Genomic DNA, 14,986 nt, shown 5'->3' on the forward strand with positions numbered 1-14,986 from the left:
AAACTGCTCCAACTCCTTCAAGTTAGATGAGTTGCGTTGGGGTACAGCAATCTTCAAGTTATGCCACAGATTCTCAATTGGACTGAGGTCTGGGCTTTGATGAGGCCATTCTAAGACATTTAAATGTTTCCCTTTAAACCACTCCAGTGTAGCTTTAGCAGTATGTTTCGGGTCATTGTCCTGCTGGAACATGAACCTTCGTCCCAATCTCAAACCTCTGGCCGACTCAAACAGGTTTTCCTCCAGAACTGCCCTGTATTTAGTGCCATCCATTTTTCCTTCAGTCCTGACCAGCTTTCCTGTCCCTGCAGATGAAAAATATCCCCACAGCATGATGCTGCCACCACCATGCTTCACTGTAGGAATGGTGTTCTCAGGGTATTGGGTTTGCGCCACACATGGTGTTTCCCATGATGGCCAGAAATATCAATTTTAGTCTTATTTTACCAATCTTCTTCCATGTGTTTGGGGAGTCTGCCACATGCTGTTGGACAAACTCCCAAACGTGTTTTCTTCAGCAATAACCTTTTTCTGGCCACTCTTCCATAAAGCCCCACTATGTGGAGAGTATGGCTTAAAGTGGTCCTATGGACAGATACTCTCATCTCCGCTGTAAATCTTTGCAGCTACTTCAATATTATCTTTGGTGTCTTTATTTCATGTCTGATTAATGCCCTCCTTGCCTGGTCTGTGAGTTTTGGTGGGTGGCCTTCTCTTGTCAGGTTTGTAGTGGTGCCATATTCTTTTCATTTTGCTATAATGGATTTAATGGTGCTCCGTGGGATATTCAAAGTTTGGGATATTTTTTATAACCCAACCCTGATCTATACTTCTCCACAATTTTATCTCTGAGCTGTTTGGAGGATCCTTGGTTTTCATATTGCTTGCTTAGTAGTGTTGCAGAGTCAGGGTCCTTCCAGAACAGGTTGATTTATACAAATATAAATAATAAGGGGATGAATACTTTTGCAAGACACTGTATTTGTGTGAAAGAGGATGAGAAGTACATGGGCCCTCCAGTTGCATAATCTTTATTTATCATTCATTATTATTTCAGACGTTTATTAGGTTTTGTTTAATCTCATTCCTGATGAATTATTTTCAGTCATCTGAAATATGTAGGATTGTGTTTCTGACGGTGGGCCTGCAGGTCATTAAGCAGGAACACAATCCCTCCTTAATAAAACACTGATACAATATAATCAGTCCCAGTTTGACAAACAGTTTCTTATTTGATCTTAATAAAGTTACTGTTTATGAGTTAAATGGAAAGTTGAAGTACAGCAGAAAATCAACCAACCAATCAATCAATCAATCAATCAATCAATCAATCAATCAATCAATCAATCAATCAATCAATCAATCAATCAATCAGTAAAGGTGCAACAGGCATTTTTTTTCTTCCGTGTACAAATAAACTGGTTTAACCTACAGCCATGGAGAGCTTGTTTGTGTTTGGATGATCCTCCTGTCAGTCATTTTATAGACACGCCCTGTTTCCCCTTTACTCTGCCATCTCACTAAAATCAGCAAGTGCCCAGCTCAGCCACATCATTCTCCTGCGAGCAAAACAAAAAACAAAAAAAACTTCTGTCTGCTTTGAAAAAAATGAATACTTTTCCAAGTTGCATTTATTCCTCATGAAGGTGATGAAAATGTTATGGAGATGAAGAATTCACAAACTCGAATTTGTTTCAGTGGTGGGTTTATGTACAAATATCAAGTACGTATGCTTTTTTTTAATCACAAAATAAATCAGGACAGCCCTTAAACACAGGTATAATCTTTTTACAAATCATTGTCGACATTTTCACTGTTGATCTCAGTGGGGAGTTTGTGAGACGGCTGGAAATGGGCGGGGCTTCCTGTTGTTGACAGATAATATCAAACTCGTAATATTTTCAAAGTTGCGATTTAAAAAAAATAAGACTGGTGTATTTTTGAGTAATTACATTTTTTGATCTAACATATTCCGATGACAAATTACGCAGCTCCTACGCAAAACACCTGGAGGAAACGTCACTGGATATCATGTCAGTATAACGTTGTAAGACTGTGAGCAGGTGGGTGGAGCACAGAAGTACGGCAGGCCAGAACTGAGTTTTCAAAACTCTTTATTTTCAGCTTTTCAGCTGTTACAATCCCCCAGTACCACAGACATGCACACACACATCAGTTGTCTGGTTCGGGAGAGAGCTCCCTTCCTCTGCTCTCTCTCTCCTTATATAAGGCACGGTCACTGGGGAAGACACACAAACACAGGTTAACAGACATCAGGTGCAGTGATTCTGCCACTTACCTTCCCTGACTCCGCCCTCCAGTCACAGACCGCCACTTGACCACGCCTCTGCTGCCACATACCCCCGCCGCCCGACTCAGGCCGGGCAGCCGTCCAGCCTGCAGCCGACCCCCCCCCCCCCGACAGGAGAGGAAGTCCGCCACGACCATCTGCGCCCCCAGTCTGTGGATCACCTTGAAGTTAAAGGGTTGGAGTGCCAGATACCAACGGGTGATCCGCGCGTTGGCATCTTTCATGTGGTGGAGCCACTGGAGGGGCACGTGGTCCGAACAGAGGGTCAGAGGGCATCCCAGCAGGTAGTAGCGGAGGGCGAGGACCACCCACTTGATGGCTAGGCACTCTTTCTCTATCATGCTGTAGCGCCCCTCATGCACCAGCAGCTTCCTACTGATGTACAGCACGGGGCGATCCTCCCCCTCCACCTCCTGAGACAGAACAGCCCCCAGCCCTCTGTCCGACGCATCCGTCTGCAACATAAAAGGGAGAGAAAAGTCAGGGGAGTGTAACAGTGGCCCCCCACACAGTGCAGCATTCACCTCAGAGAAAGCCCGCTGGCATTGCTCCGTGCACTGGACCGGATCTGGTGCCCCCTTTTTAGTGAGATCAGTCAGCAGGCTGGTGACGTCCGAATAATTAGGTATAAACCTACGATAGTAGCCAGCCAGCCCCAGGAACTGCCTCACCCCCTTTTTGGTCTTGGGCCTCGGGCAGGCCGCAATCGCTGCTGTCTTATTAATTTGGGGATGCACCTGCCCATTGCCCAAGTGGAAGCCCAGATCCCGTACTTCCACCTGCCCAATCACACACTTCTTTGGGTTGGCTGTGAGACCCGCTTGCCTCAGTGATCCAAGGACGGCCCTCAGGTATTGCAGATGCCGCGGCCAGTCATTACTATAGATTAAGATGTTGTTAGGTTTATATAAGTATTATTCTTGACCAAGAAGGCAGTAATTTATTAAAATGGTGACAAAATTAAGGATTAACTTAAGGTTCAGTTAAACTTAAGGTTCAGTTAAAAATGACCTTCTGTCTTGGCTGGACATTGTTTGGGAACATTTTGTTTATGAAATGTGTATTTTTGATCAGAGATGTGTCTGAAGGACGCCAAGGTCTGTTCTGATGTCAGATCGACCCACACACACTTTAATGTTGGATGTAATGGTAGCCTTATTGCTGAACAAAGAGTTCAGACTTTATATTTTAGAGCTTTTTAAGATCCTTTATTATTTTGGACTATTGCATATACTATGGCAGTGATTTTAAACTGTTCCTGTGTAGCCTGACCTTCGGAGAACAATACTTCTTTGTTAGACCAAACATAGTCTTTGTTTAAAACATTGTCGTAAAAACATCTCGCGCTCTTTGACGTGCGTAAATGAAATTGCTGAATTGCTGAAATATTATTTTGCTTATGACTGAAGGTTTCATTCACACACACACACATACATATGGAATTAAGATGTGATTTGCTGACCGAGCACATAGACACAGATATCAAAATGATGTCACTCACTCACACCCTCCCATAGACACACACACACACACACACACACCCTTCTCTGAGGTCACATACAAACACACACACACATTTGACAGACACAATAGCCGTTTGGAGAGATTATGATTTGTTATAAAAGGTGTTTGTAATCTTTCATCTTTGGCGAGAATACTGTGAATAAACAGTAGTTAAACCGATCTCTGGTTCTCTGTTTTTTTGCGGTGTTCCGTCCCAGAATTCTGCAGGTGGTACGAGGGCAGGGGTCCAGAGAAATAAGTTGACCGATTGACCTTCTAACTGGGTTGAACCTAACAGATGTCATCAAAGTATGCGGCCACATAGGTGGTGTGGGGGCGGACGACCCTATCCATAAGCCACTGGAACGTAGCGGGTGCCCAAAACAGCCCAAAGTGTGACAAATTGGTGTAAGCCAAACAGTGTGGAAAAGGCCATTTTTTCTCAGGATAGTGGAGTCAAGGGGATCTGCCAATAACCCTTTGTCAAATCTAGTGTCGAAAAACTAGTCGATCCAGCAACTCGTCAATATGAGGCATTGGGTACACATCAAATTTAGACACCGCATTGACTTTTCTATAGTCCACACAGAACCGGACCGACCTGTCGGCCTTGGGAGCCAAGACCACCGGGCTGCTCCAGTCACTGTGGGACTCCTCGACGATGCCCATTTCGAGCATGGCCTCGAGTTCTTCCCGAACCACCTTTTTCTTGTGTTTGGGTAGCCTGTAAGGGCAGCTGCGCACTACCACCCCCAGGGGTGTCTCAATGTGGTGTTCTATGAGGCGGGTGCGGCCGGGCAGGGGCGAGAACACGTCCGAAAATTCGGTCTGCAACTGGGCAACCTCTGTGAGTTGGGTCGGGGAGAGGTGGTCTCCACAGGGGACTGGAGAGGTACGCGATGTCAATGTTCCCTTTTGAACCTCCGGCCCCAGCTCCGCCTTCTCCGGAACCAACGACACCAATGCCATGGGGACCTCCTCGTTCCAGAGTTTGAGCAAATTGAGGTGGTAAATCTGTAGCGCCCCACCCCTGTCCGTTCGCCTCACCTCATAGTCAACGTCCCCGACTCACCATGTGACCTCAAAGGGTCCTTGCCACTTGGCGATCAATTTGGAGCTCGACGTGGGCAACAGTACGAGTACTTTATCTCCCGGTGCGAACTCCCTAAGGCACATACCCCTGTTGTACAGGCAGATTTGCCATTCTTGGGCCTGCTTCAAATTCTCCTGGGTTAGGTGTGTGAGTGTGTGAAGTTTTGCACGCAGGCCAATAACGTATTGAATTTCATTTTTGCTTGGTGAAGGTCCCTCCTCCCAATTTTCCCACAGTACATCTAGGATGCCGCGTGGCTTACACCCATATAATAATTCAAATGGGGAGAACCCCGTGGAGGCTTGTGGGACCTCTCACACTGCGAATAACAGGGGTTCGAGCCATTTATCCCAATTGTGTGTGTCCTTGCGTACAAACTTTTTAATTATATTCTTGAGGTGCAATTGAACCGTTCGACTAAACCGTCCGTTTGTGGGTGATAAACGCTGGTGCGGATCGGCTTAATTCCCAGTAACCCATACAGTTCGCGCAGTGTGCATGACATAAACAAAGTGCCTTGATCAGTCAGAATCTCTTTAGGGATTCCGACTCGGGAGATGACATGGAAGAGTGCTTCCGCAATACTACATGCTGAGATATTGCGAAGAGACACTTCTTCCGGGTATCGCGTTGCATAGTCCACCAGAACTAAAATAAAGCGATACCCTCATGTTGACCGATCTAATGGCCCGACGAGATCCATCCCAATTCTTTCGAACGGGGTCTCGATTCATGGTAGAGGGTGCAAAGGCACTTTTGGAACAGCTGGTAGATTTACTAAATGGCATTCGCGGTGTGCCGAACACCACCTATGGACATTCCTGCGAATCCCTGGCCCATAGAACCGGGCCATTATTCGGGCTAGTGTCTTATCCTGCCCCAAGTGTCCAGCCATGGGATTAAAGTGAGCTGCCTGGAATACCAATTCCAGGCGGCTCTTTGGGATCAAAAGTTGTGAGATCGTCTCCTTAGTCTGAGTGTCCCGCGTCACTCGGTATAATCTATCCCTCATAATGGAGAAATGGGGAAGGACGGGGTGGCGTTTGGCTGGAGTGTTTGACCATCGATTACTCTCACTTGGGCAAATGCATGCTGCAGAGTCTCGTCTCGCGATTGTTCTAACGGGAAATCCGCGAGGGATTCCCCGAGAGAGGGAGGAGGAGCCTGCTGCTCCTCACTCTGACGTGGTGATGACATAGACGGCTCTGTGACAGCTGCTCCCACCAATGCCACACCGGGACCTCCCCCTGCTGAACTATGGCAGGACCCACTCTTCACTAAATGAGTCATTAACTCCTGAAATCCTGGCCAATCAGTCCCCAAAATTATCGAGTGGGTAAGGTGAGGATTAACCGCCGCCTTTACACTAAATTTTTCCCCTCAAAATAGAATGTGGACCGACATTAAAGGGTAGTTGTGAACATCCCCGTGCACACACAACACCTTCACCAATTGTGCTCCCCCCGATGCCTCGTCTTGCACCAGGCTTTGGTGGATTGAGGTCTGATGCCAGCCAGAGTCCACCAAAGTCTGATACGTATCCCCTTGGACACTCACCGGTATGCGATACGCTCTGGCCCAATCGAGGGCGGTTCCTGGCGCGTTGGGGATCCGGACCACCGCGCCCACCTCCATTGACGAGCACTGATGCTGGAGGTGCCCCGGCTCCCTGCAGTGCCAGCGAACCGGCCCGGGCTCTACCGCACCGGCGCTCTGGGGCTCACTCACCTGAGGGGGGAGAGAGACAGACACAGAAGCAGGAAACAGGAGGGCACCGCGGGTGCGGCGGGTCAGCTGGGGTGGAGCCGGCCCCCGCCTCCACGGTGGGGGAACAGGGCGAGGACGAGACACAGAAGGGGAGGGGGAGAGAGAGAGAGAAGAAGAGGAGATCTGCGATCCTGCCGTAGGAACAGTCGCCAAATGATCCTCCACCAACTCGATGGCCTGATCCAGCGACGCCGGGTGATGGCACTGGACCCACTCCGCAGTCCCTTCGGAAAGTTGGGCGATGAACTACTCTAGTGCCACCAGATCGACGATTCCCTCGGCGTCGCGGTTGTCAGCCCTCAGCCACCGCCGGCAGGCGTCCCGGAGTTGCTGGCCAAACACGAATAGCCAGCCGACCTCCTCTAGGCGTACAGCGTGGAAGCACTGGCGTTGTTGTTCAGGGGGGCACCCCACACGCTGGAGGATGGCTTGGCGCAGGCCCACGTAGACCAGCCGGCTGTCGGCGGGGAGCTGTAGCGCGGCCAGCTGTGCCTCGCCCGTTAGCAAGGGGAGGAGGTGCGCCACGCACTATTCCACCAGTCAGCCCCAGGCCTCTGCTGCTTGCTCGAAGAGCGCTAGGAAGGCCTCGGGGTCATCGTGCGGGCCCATCTTCATTAGGGTGAGGTGGGGAGGGCCCGTGGCGGTGGAGGTGGTGGACCCCACCGACGGAAGAAGGTACCGGAACGCCTGACAATCTTCCTGTTGCGCCAGCATCGGGGCCTCGAACCTTTGTGCTTGCTCTTTTCGGAGGGCGACCAGTGCCTGGTGCTGGCTCTGTTGGGCCATGGCAAGGGCGTGGATCAGGTCCGCGAAGGGGGAGGACTCCATGGGGCTGTTCTCCTCTGTGCTCCTTCCCAGGTTTCAGCACCACTGTAAGACTTTGAGCAGGTGGGTGGAGCACAGACGTACGGCAGGCCAGAACTGAGTTTTCAAAACTCTTTATTTTCAGCTGTTACAATCGCCCAGTACCACAGACACGCACACACACATCAGTTGTCTGGTTCGGGAGAGAGCTCCCTTCCTCTGCTCTCTCTCTCTCCTTATGTAGGGCGCGGTCACTGGGGAAGACACACAAACACAGGTTAACAGACATCAGGTGCAGTGATTCTTCCACTTACCTTCCCTGACTCCGCCCTCTGGTCACAGACCGACGCTTGACCACGCCCCCGCTGCCACAAAAGTCATGTCGAGACGATCAATTCGTTATAACGTTTTAACGTATGTTAATGGCGTGTGTACATTAACTCGTAAGCTACATGTGGGTTAAACATCTCCGCATCTCAAGGTTTTTATTTATACAGTGTAATGAATTAACAGCTTGGCAAATTCTCAGCTGTAATTTTCGAAACATTGCGCTGATTGAAATAAATGCATTTGTGTTATGTGTTTCGTTCACGCTCACACTCACGTGCACGCAGGTTCACATACAGGTTCATTAGCGCAATCAAACTGTGAGTATTGGACACTTCATTTACTCAACGCTCCTTAAGAGCAAGAGAGGTTGCTTGGCAACCTTTGGCTTAGGATTTCAGCCAACTGTCTAATGCACTCACACACACACACACACACACACACACACACACACACACACACACACACACACACACACACACACCATCTACCGTAACAGCTTCCGAGGCAGTTCAGGCCAATGCAGTGTTTGTAGCAGCACTGCTTCATTCAGAGAGACAAATTGAGAAGAACGATAGAGAAAAAAAAGAAATTTAGAAAAAAGAAAGAGAGAGAGAGAGAGGGTGGAGGGGAGGAGTGGAAGAGAAGAGGTGTGCAGAATGAAATGAGCTGAAGGAGGAGTTTCTGGCTGAAACATTAAAGAGCAGATTCAGCAGATTTCCTACTCTATTGTTCTAAAGGAGCCATTAGTGAGAAGAGGTACTGAAGAGCTATATCAACACACACACACACACACACACACACACACACACACACACACACACACACATCAGATAAAAGTTGAAATATGAATCAAGGTCGTACTGATCACATTGTGTGTGCTGAACATTTACAGGAAGCAAACAAGAAGGTTGTAATATTTTGCTGTTGTTGTTGTTGTTTTTAATCATATATCTTGATGTAAATAACACACAGCTACACATACTCATATAACATCTACAAATCTGTATGTAAACAAAGCTAGAAATATATTATCTGAAGCACAATGACCTTTTTTTTAGATGAATCACTTTAATAAAACTGGTAGTCTGCATCATACATTTTTACCTTAAAATACATAAAACCATTATGTTCATTACAATCATGTGTTAATGTGAAACATCCTTTTCTATGGTTTGTACATTACAGATGATGAAAAATTTATTTTTTTAAACTTCATTAAATACACTCACACTGATAAAATATTTGTAATATTCCACAAGTTGCATCCAAATTTCCTGAGGATCATGGCAAGAAGAAGTTTCAAGTTTTCATCATTTTTATTTATTTATTATACGTTGTTGTGACGTCGACGGACGAGGTTACTTCGGACAAAGTACAACCCTTTTAGACATTTTACAGACCAAAAGAAAAAAAGAAAAACATCTGAAGTGAATCCAAGAAAACTTTCAATGGTCAAGTGCGTGCTTTCTTCAATTCAGTGTTGAAAGATCTCATCTCATTATCTGTAGCCGCTTTATCCTGTTCTACAGGGTCGCAGGCAAGCTGGAGCCTATCCCAGCTGACTACGGGCGAAAGGCGGGGTACACCCTGGACAAGTCGCCAGATCATCACAGGGCTGACACATAGACATAGACAACCATTCACACTCACAGTCAATTTAGAGTCACCAGTTAACCTAACCTGCATGTCTTTGGACTGTGGGGGAAACTGGAGCACCCGGAGGAAACCCACGCGGACACGGGGAGAACGTGCAAACTCCACACAGAAAAGCCCTCGCCGGCCACGGGGCTCAAACCTGGACCTTCTTGCTGTGAAGCGACAGCTCCAACCACTACACCACCGTGCCGCTGTGCTGAAAGATATTGACAAAAATATTTGCGGTGTTTTTTGGTGAAAATGTTCGAACTAATGAATTATTATTGCTCTTTGTACTGGAGACTCCTTTCATCAGTGTTAAAGAAATGTCTCCTTACAGCCAACTGCACCATATCAAAGGTTTATCTGTTACTGTAGTCCTTGTTACCACAGCAACGCTGATGCATTGATCCAAGGGCATTGATTGAAACCTGTGATTTGCCTTGCAGCAGGAACTGCTTTAAGAGCTATAAAAATAAACAAAATTGGATTTTAAATTCAGTGGTGCTTGAGTAGAAATAATGGCGATGATCAGAATTCAGTAAAGACAGATTAATAGCTCTTGAGCCCTAAATGTCACACGGGGTTTACTGTAGCGTGAGGAAAAACTCCAGCTGACTGACACACACCTTTGGGTTTGGTTCTCTCTGCTCTGTAGTGCTCTCCACACCAGACTGCTACAAAAAACACTGATTGACTGCAGGGAGAATTTAAACAGGGTCCTATAGATAGATAGATAGATAGATAGATAGATAGATAGATAGATAGATAGATAGATAGATAGATAGATAGATAGAGCAGCAGCTACAGTTATTGACATCTTAACGATCTTTTGGCCGTTGCAAAAGTAGAAAAGACTTTCAATATGTAAATTGTGCATGAATAATTACTCAAACTTCCGCTGGAAAAAAAGAGAGTTGATTCCTGATGACTTAGCGTATCAGATCATGTGACACCGTTCCATAGTTATCAATACCTTTGGCCACAGTTATCGACACCGTTCCACAATTATCGACATCCAGATGGTTATTTATTTAAATTAAAAGCAGTACATGGTATTAAATTAACAAAACATCATTTTTATTTAAATTTTGTTTTACATAGATTTATATTTCGTACAAAATATCTTTTATATATGGATGTCGGTGCTTACATAAATGAGGAAGTAATTCTAATGTTTGTAAACAAATGAACTGATGTTTAACCTGTGTCAGAAAATCTTTTTGTTCCACTTCCTACCCACTTTCTAAGTATTTTTGTAGATCACATTTTGTTAATCATTCGTTGTTGTTTGTATTAATTTCTAGTTTAGTTGTTTACCAATAAATGTCAACAGACAATTGACATTGTAACCACATGAAAATCCAGGTCAAAGGTCGCATGTCATTCCTCGAACCAAAATATAAAATGTCAACTGATATTATAATATGTGGTAGAGATTTACAACCCCAATTCCAAAAAAGTTGGGACAAAGTACAAATTGTAAATAAAAAAAGAATGCAATAATTTACAAATCTCAAAAACTGATATTGTATTCACAATAGAACATAGACAACATATCAAATGTCGAAAGTGAGACATTTTGAAATTTCATGCCAGATATTGGCTCATTTGAAATTTCATGACAGCAACACATCTCAAAAAAGTTGGGACAGGGGCAATAAGAGGCTGGAAAAGTTAAAGGTACAAAAAAGGAACAGTTGGAGGACCAAATTGCAACTCATTAGGTCAATTGGCAATAGGTCATTAACATGACTGGGTATAAAAAGAGCATCTTGGAGTGGCAGCGGCTCTCAGAAGTAAAGATGGGAAGAGGATCACCAATCCCCCTAATTCTGCGCCGACAAATAGTGGAGCAATATCAGAAAGGAGTTCAACAGTGTAAAATTGCAAAGAGTTTGAACATATCATCATCTACAGTGCATAATATCATCAAAAGATTCCGAGAATCTGGAAGAATCTCTGTGCGTAAGGGTCAAGGCCGGAAAATCATACTGGGTGCCCGTGATCTTCGGGCCCTTAGACGGCACTGCATCACATACAGGCATGCTTCTGTATTGGAAATCACAAAATGGGCTCAGGAATATTTCCAGAGAACATTATCTGTGAGCACAATTCACCGTGCCATCCGCCGTTGCCAGCTAAAACTCTATAGTTCAAAGAAGAAGCCGTATCTAAACATGATCCAGAAGCGCAGACGTCTTCTCTGGGCCAAGGCTCATTTAAAATTGACTGTGGCAAAGTGGAAAACTGCTCTGTGGTCAGACGAATCAAAATTTGAAGTTCTTTATGGAAATCAGGGACGTCGTGTCATTCGGACTAAAGAGGAGAAGGACGACCCAAGTTGTTATCAGCGCTCAGTTCAGAAGCCTGCATCTCTGATGGTATGGGGTTGCATTAGTGCGTGTGGCATGGGCAGCTTACACATCTGGAAAGACACCATCAATGCTGAAAGGTATATCCAGGTTCGAGAGCAACATATGCTCCCATCCAGGCGACGTCTCTTTCAGGGAAGACCTTGCATTTTCCAACATGACAATGCCAAACCACATACTGCATCAATTACAGCATCATGGCTGCGTAGAAGAAGGGTCCGGGTACTGAACTGGCCAGCCTGCAGTCCAGATCTTTCACCCATAGAAAACATTTGGCGCATCATAAAACGGAAGATACGACAAAAAAGACCTAAGACAGTTGAGCAACTAGAATCCTACATTAGACAAGAATGGGTTAACATTCCTATCCCTAAACTTGAGCAACTTGTCTCCTCAGTCCCCAGACGTTTACAGACTGTTGTAAAGAGAAAAGGGGATGTCTCACAGTGGGAAACATGGCCTTGTCCCAACTTTTTTGAGATGTGTTGTTGTCATGAAATTTAAAATCACCTAATTTTTCTCTTTAAATGATACATTTTCTCAGTTTAAACATTTGATATGTCATCTATGTTCTATTCTGAATAAAATATGGAATTTTGAAACTTCCACATCATTGCATTCTGTTTTTATTTACAATTTGTACTTTGTCCAAACTTTTTTGGAATCGGGGTTGTACAACAAACTGAAAAAACAAAACAAAACTAAAATTCTGAATGGAATAGAAAAATCTGACTATTTCAAGCATTTAATTTTTTTATATGCTTGGAATTTAATTCTGGTTTAATTCTGTTTATTGCAATTGGATTCCAAATACTCTATAAACATTTCATTCTGTTATGAATCAGAAAAAAAAATCATAAATCACAGCACTTTTATTTTTTTTAAAGTCCTTCATCTACTTCAACAATGTTACACAAAGATCGATCCGTAACAGTCGTAAATGTCCCTTAATTCCACAGGGTGTCGATGATGGTGGACACCAGTGAAAGTGATCACTATTATCAACACCTCATGTGACTTCTCAAACGTGCGTTTAGATACAAAATGGCGACTGTCAAATGAAAGAATAAGAAACAAAGTAGGTTTTGACAAGATCATGAAATATCTGTGAATTTGACAAGTAAAAACATGTCCATGATCTTTCCACTATGCTTACCTGTGATGATAATGTCCAGGTTTTACTCAAATTGCTGATCATGCTAAAAAAAAATTCCATCTCAGGTAGTGAGCTGTGTCATCAGATGACAAGCTCAAAGGGCAAGGCGGGTCTTCCGGTTGATTAATTAACCAATAATAACTGTTGTACCTGAAACTCACCTTTGTAAAATTGTTTTTTATTGGTAAATCTGAAAAGGTGTCGATAATTATGGATTGTCGATAATTGTAGCCACCGCTCTAGATAGCTTAAACAAATAAATAAATAAATCACACTGCTGCTTGTTGGCTTGAAGTTGTTTTTTTTATAAATGCACTTACTTGCCTACAAACACCATTAAGGCTTTTATTAACTTCATATTGATTTATCGCCTCGCCATGTTCCAAGAGCTGTTCCATCACTGACACACACTGTCCAGGCAACAGCTTATTATTATTATTTTTCCCCCAACAACAACAATTACAGAAGTAACTACATGTCTTCATAAGATTTTAATATAAATTACATGTAAAATCATAAAATATGCTTTATGTAGGGGCGGCACGGTGGTGTAGTGGTTAGCGCTGTCGCCTCACAGCAAGAAGGTCCGGGTTCGAGCCCCGCGGCCGACGAGGGTCTTTCTGTGCGGAGTTTGTATGTTCTCCCCGTGTCCGCGTGGGTTTCCTTCGGGTGCTCCGGTTTCCCCCACAGTCCAAAGACATGCAGGTTAGGTGAACTGGTGACTCTAAATTGACCGTAGGTGTGAATGTGAGTGTGAATGGTTGTCTGTGTCTATGTGTCAGCCCTGTGATGACCTGGCGACTTGTCCAGGGTGTACCCCGCCTTTCGCCCGTAGTCAGCTGGGATAGGCTCCAGCTTGCCTGCGACCCTGTAGAAGGATAAAGCGGCTAGAGATAATGAGATGAGATGAGATGCTTTATGTAGCCCCTATGAAAATAGGGCTACGAATATAGGTGTAGTGGCATGTAACTTCCTATCGAGGGCGCGTTGTGCATCTTAGAGTAGAGCGTCTTTCAAGCATGCACTTCTTCAACACTCTCTTTTCCACTTAAGACTTTTTTCCCCGCAAACATGCATTTAATCAGCTCCTGGTTTCTGGTATGAAATTATAAAGAACAGAAATGAAATTCTGATTTTCATTTAGCTGTACTTCTAAGTTTACCTTCTGCCAGAAATTCAGCTGTGAGCGTGAAAATGTCAGATTTTGTCAGGTTTTTCAGTAATGACCCTAACCCATAACTACATCATTGCTTGTTTACCACAATGCATTATGGGCTATACCCGGGGTCAGCTCCGCTATATTGTTTACTCTTGCCTTTGTTAAACACTGCATTGCTCCGTCTAATCGTTTTTAACCATGCTTAAAGTGAATTGCTTTATGCCTAACTGTGTCTCCACAAAAAAGAGAACACCTAATTTGAGCTTTTATCAGCTGCCAGTCGAGGAGAAGAAAAAAAATGGATAAGTTTAATCCGCAGCAAAAACCATCGTACTGAATCAAAATGGACAAAGTGTTTGTAGCTTACATTTCTCCATAGAGATATGATTCTCTGTCATTTCCATTTCCGGTTGAGAGTACGCTGTGCGCATTTTGGCTGCCGCTTCTCACCGGAGCTTTTTATTTTATTTTATTTTATTTTATTTTATTTTATCTTTTGTTTTTCTTTTTTGTGTTTGTGTAGTTTGATGTTTGTTTTTGTTTGAGTGTTTTGTCCGCCAGTTGTAGTGTAGCTCCGGACCCAGTTTTGGGCACCTGTTCCCTCCAGGCCTTGGTTTGCTGTGGGTGATGCCTGTGGTCCTAGGTATGGACTGCAGTGAGCTCGTTGCTTATTGTAACATTGTGGTTGTCCAGCGCTCTGTGTAGCAGTGCTTTAGTGCTTGGCGTGGTGTTCCGAGCGATGTTGCTCGGTGGTGTCGCAGCGGCTGTGCAGGTAGTTTGGGACATACCAGCACTCTGCGTAGCTGTGCATCTGTGCTCGCTTTGTGGATCCATGGCACTGTGTTCCGAGTGA

Source organism: Neoarius graeffei, chromosome 18 (assembly GCF_027579695.1).
Source record: "Neoarius graeffei isolate fNeoGra1 chromosome 18, fNeoGra1.pri, whole genome shotgun sequence".
Classification (NCBI taxonomy): domain Eukaryota; kingdom Metazoa; phylum Chordata; class Actinopteri; order Siluriformes; family Ariidae; genus Neoarius; species Neoarius graeffei.